We start from the raw sequence: 5,775 nt of genomic DNA on the forward strand, positions 1-5,775 counted from the left end.
GGTGTTAATTTTCTCTTCAGTAGTTTGTCTTGTAATTCAGAGCCTGCCTGGTATTTTAGTCATTCAGAAATGAAACTCTTCCGTATAATAGAGATGAACCTTTATTTTCACTTCTCTGCCATAAATTGTAATATTTAAAAAATATCAGCCTTGAAAGGAGGATGTCGGTGCAATAAATCTCAAATCTTTCAGATAACCCGCTATTTGTTATGAATATGGTAAAAATGTTGAGATGGCAAAACCTTGCATTTATATTACATTCCTTTCAGAATCTTCCTGAGAACTTAACTGGGAAAGGATTTTTTTTAAGGCAGGACATTGCTATGGAGTTAGAAAGAGCCATCAAGATATATACAGCGTTAAAAACAGGCCCTTCGGCCCATTGTCTGTGCATCTTCTTCTTTCATATCCACCTTCCATGTTACAATTGTTGGCCTCACTGTCCTAAAAAGGACGCAAGCTTCCGGTGACAATCAGTGGGAGCCATCACTTGTTGCAACAGATAGTAAAAGCCCTGTCCCACAGTATGAGTTCATTCCAAGAGCTCTCCTGAGTTTGCCCTGATTCAAACTCGGAGATTTACGGTAATGGCCGCTCGTCGGTACTCGGGGCTCTCGTGGACATTTTTTCAACATGTTGTAAAATCTTCACGAGTCTTCCCGTGCTTACCTGCCGTTAGCGAGTCTTCCCGAGTACCTGCCGTTAGCGTTACGAGCCGCTAAGAGACGTCCCCGAGCTCCGACGTACCTGCTACGTACATTCTCCGTGTTTGATTTTTTTTTTAAACTCGGGAGAGCTCTTGGAATGAACTCGTACCGTGGGACAGGGCTATTAGTCAGTTCAGTTCGGTTTTATTTGTCATATGTAGGTTAACACAGGGTCAACGGTACAATGAAATGTGTTTGACAAGACAATGGGTCACCTCAGCAATGATATGATGGTGGTAGCAGAATTAGCTCAGGATACTTCTAGTTTCCAGCCCCTCCACATGGATGCTTCTGCTGTGGGGCCGCTGTCTATGCTGACAAGTTGCTACACTCTGTTGGACAAGACCTATTTAAGGGCCTGTCCCACTTCAGCGACTTTTTCGGCCAGTGCAGGAGACTCTGCGTTCGCCACATGTTCGCTGGTGGTCTCTGGTGAGTCTCCTTCATGGTCCCGAGGAGTTCCCGCATTCTGGGAACTCGTCGCGGCCTCAGTATGCTCGCCGCAAATTCTTCAACATGTTGAAAATTTTTCTGCGACCAAAAATTGGCCGCCATGGAGAAAATTGCTAATCCTGCAGTCGTAGGTGCAGTTGTAGTGGGGTCGCCATGTAGTTATGGGTAGTCGAGGTGGTCGTAGGTAGTTTTAGTTCATCGCCTTTGCTGACCGGGCATTTTCATCGGGGAAAAAAAACGTAAGCACGAGTTTTCAGAACCAAGGATAACCGACTGGTAATGTTAAATGGTACACAAAAAAGCTGGAGAAACTCAGCGGGTGCAGCAGCATCTATGGAGCGAAGGGAATAGGTAAAGTTTCCGGCCGAAACCCTTCTACAGACTGATAGGGGGTGGCGGGGAGAAGGAAGGAAAAAGGAGGAGGAGCCAGCCCGAGGGCTGAGGAAGGGGAGGAGACAACAAGGGCTAACAAAATTGGGAGAATTCAATGTTCATGCCCGCAGGATGCAGACTCCCCAAGCGGAATATGAGGTGCTGTTCCTCCAATTTCCGGTGTTGCTCACCCTGGCAATGGAGGAGACCCAGGACAGAGAGGTCGGATTGGGAATGGGAGGGGGAGTTGAAGTGCTGAGCCACCGGGAGGTCAGGTTGGTTATTGCGGACTGAGCGGTGGTGTTCTGCGAAGCGAAGTAATGTTAAATGTCCGCCGAACTTCACAGCTGTGTATCTCTGGCTTATTAAAAGTTGGCTGGCTTCTTAAAAGTTTCTCAACTCCTACTACCCCTTCTCCCTCTCCCCCTCTTTTAAACGACTTACCGTACACTGTGCTAGCCGTCTTAACCTTCCTGTTCATCACGGTGTGTGTCTATATGACCTTGGCTTTGCACCGTGTGAATTGCGCTCTCCCGCTTGCCCTGTCCCCCACCTTTGCGATGTGTGTGTGTGTGTGCGTGTGTGCGTGTGTGCATGTGTGCGTGCGTGTGCGTGTGCGTGTGCGTGTGTGTGTGTGTGTGTGTGTGTGTGTGTGTGTGTGTGTGTGTGTGTCCAGCATTTTGTGTCTATCATCGATTTAAACCAGCATCTGCAGTTCGTTCCTACACACCCCTGACACCCGTACTAATCAAGAATCTATCTATCTCCGCCGACAATATCCACTGACTTGTGGCCTCCGCAGCCGTCTTGGTCAGTCTGATCACGTCTCATTGTTCCTGCTCCCTAAGTACTCCCCACTCATCAGACGGGTTAAACCAACTGTGAGGACAGTTAAAGTCTGGTCAGAGGAAGCGGACTTCACACTTCAGCAGTGTTTTGGAAACACTGACTGGAAGGCGTTTGCAGCCCAGGCCACCCTTGACTCCCACACGGACATTGATTCCTACACATCCTCTGTTCTGGACTTTATAAACTCCACCATCAATAGTGTCACCTCCCTCAAACAGGTGACCATATTCCCGAATCAGAAGCCATGGATGAACAGCGAGGTCAGGCTACTGCTGAAAGCACGGGACACCGCTTTCAGGTCAGGCGATGCTCGAGCCTACAGTTCAGCCAGGGCTAACCTGAAGAGGGGCATCAAGAAGGCCAAGCACTGCCATAAGCTCAGGATTGAGGAGCACTTCAACAACAACTCCGACCCCCGACGCATGTGGCAAGGCATCCAGGCCATCACGGACTACAGACCCTCCAACACCACCCCCACATCCAGCGACGCCTCCTTCCTTGAGGAGCTTAACCACTTCTATGGCCGCTTCGACAGGGACAATCTAGAGACAGCCATCAAGGCTGTGCTACCTGCCGATCACCAACCCCTCACACTCACCCCCTACGACGTATTCGTGGCACTGAGTAGGACTAATGCACGTAAAGCTGCTGGCCCTGACGGCATCCCCGGGCGCGTGCTCAGGGCCTGTGCTGCGCAGCTGACAGACGTCTGGACTGACATCTTCAACCTGTCACTTGCCCAAGCAGTTGTCCCCACGTGCCTTAAATCCACCTCCATCGTGCCAGTGCCAAAACACTCCACTGCGGCAAGCCTCAACGACTTCCGCCCAGTTGCACTTACCCCCATCATCACCAAGTGCTTCGAGAGGCTGGTCCTGGCACACCTCAAAAGCTGCCTACCCCCCACACTGGATCCCTATCAGTTTGCCTACCGCAAGAACAGGAGTACGGAGGATGCCATCTCAACGGCACTTCACTCCGCCCTCTCCCACCTCGACAACAGAGACACTTACGTAAGAATGCTGTTCATCGATTACAGCTCAGCATTCAACACCATTATACCATCAAAACTGATCACCAAACTCGGTAACCTGGGCATCGACCCCTCCCTCTGCAACTGGATACTGGACTTTCTAACCAACAGACCCCAGTCTGTTAGGTTAGACAAGCACACCTCTTCAACCCTCACCCTGAACACCGGGCTGTGTGCTGAGCCCCCTCCTCTACTCCCTCTTCACCTATGACTGCACACCTGTACATGGTACTAACACCATCATCAAGTATGCAGATGATACAACGGTGATTGGCCTCATCAGCAACAACGATGAGTCGGCCTACAGGGAGGAGGTCCAGCACTTAGCAGCATGGTGCGCTGACAACAACCTGGCCCTTAACTCCAAGAAGACCAAGGAGCTCATTGTAGACTTCAGGAAGTCCAGGGGCGGCACGCACACCCCCATCCACATTAACGGGACGGAGGTGGAACGTGTTTCTAGCTTCAGGTTCCTGGGAGTCAACATCTCCGATGACCTCTCTTGGACCCACAATACCTCAACTCTGATCAAGAAGGCTCACCAGCGTCTCTTCTTCCTGAGGAGACTGAAGAAGGTCCATCTGTCTCCTCAGATCCTGATGAACTTCTACCGCTGCACCATCGAGAGCATCCTTACCAACTGCATCACAGTATGGTATGGCAACTGCTCTGTCTCCGACCGGAAGGCATTGCAGAGGGTGGTGAAAATTGCCCAACGCATCACCGGTTCCTCGCTCCCCTCCATTGAGTCTGTCCAAAGCAAGCGTTATCTGCGGAGGGCGCTCAGCATCGCCAAGGACTGCTCTCACCCCAACCATGGACTGTTTACCCTCCTACCATCCGGGAGGCGCTACAGGTCTCTCCGTTGCCGAACCAGCAGGTCCAGGAACAGCTTCTTCCCGGCGGCTGTCACTCTACTCAACAACGTACCTCGGTGACTGCCAATCACCCCCCCACCCCCCGGACACTTATTACCACTTATTATTATTTATTTAAATCATATGCTATGTCGCTCTTCCAGGGAGATGCTAAATGCATTTCGTTGTCTCTGTACTGTACACTGACAATGACAATTAAAATTGAATCTGAATCTGAAATATTTGATTCACCACCCTCTGACTAAAGAAATTTCTCCTCATCTCCTTCCTAAAAGAACGTCCTTTAATTTAATGTCCTTTAATGTCCTAGACTCTCCCACTAGTGGAAACATCCTCTCCACATCCACAATATCCAAGCCTTTCACTATTCTGTAAGTTTCAATGAGGTTCCCCCTCGTTCTTCTAAACTCCAGCGAGTACAGGCCCAGTGCCGACAAACGCTCATCATAGGTTAACCCACTCATTCCTGGGATCGTTCTTGTGAACAGACCAGATATCTGTGGGAGTTGGTGGGTTTGTAGTAGATGTTAGTCGGTGGTCCATCACTCCGTCTAGTGATAGAGACAGGGAGATCAAGAACGGGAAGAGATGTCAGAGGTCGTGCTGGTGAATGTGAGGCATGGGTGGAATTTAGTGTCATAATAATAATAATAATGGATGGGATTTATATAGCGCCTTTCTAATACTCAAGGCGCTTTACATCGCATTATTCATTCACTCCTCAGTCACACTCGGTGGTGGTAAGCTACTTCTGTAGCCACAGCTGCCCTGGGGCAGACTGACGGAAGCGTGGCTGCCAATCTGCACCTACGGCCCCTCCGACCACCACCAATCACTCACACACATTCACACACATTCACACACAGGCAAAGGTGGGTGAAGTGTCTTGCCCAAGGACACAACGACAGTATGCACTCCAAGCGGGATTCGAACCGGCTACCTTCCGGTTGCCAGCCGAACACTTAGCCCATTGTGCCATCTGTCGTCCCAAATGTCGTCATAGACCCATAGAGTGTAAAGGGCCTGTCCCACTTGGGCGGCATTTGCACGTAATTTACGCGTCACAACGCGCACGTGATGCACGCATGGTGCGCATTACGCCCACATGGTAGCGATGTTACAATACTCACCTTCAGCGGCACTGCAGTTCTGCCACTGGCCGTGTGCGCGACTATGGCTCCTTTGAGGGGGGGGATTAAAATGCCGTTTTCTCCTGCCTACGGAGTCGAACTTTCTCAGGCTGTTCAGCTGCTGCAGAAAAATCGTTCCGACTTCCGTTCTCAGAAGTTTAAAAAACAAAATCGCGGGACAATTTATTCCCTGGAGCAAAATAAAAAGCTACTTCTAACGCCCACAACGGGATGGATCTCACGTAGGGGACAAAACATAACACTACGCGCGCACAGTGCGTGGTGGCGGAGGCAGTGACACGCGATCACGTGCGGCGCCCCAGGATTTTGGCATCTACGTGACGCCCAAATGA

The sequence above is a fragment of the Amblyraja radiata genome, chromosome 11 (assembly GCF_010909765.2).
Source record: "Amblyraja radiata isolate CabotCenter1 chromosome 11, sAmbRad1.1.pri, whole genome shotgun sequence".
In the NCBI taxonomy this organism is placed as follows: domain Eukaryota; kingdom Metazoa; phylum Chordata; class Chondrichthyes; order Rajiformes; family Rajidae; genus Amblyraja; species Amblyraja radiata.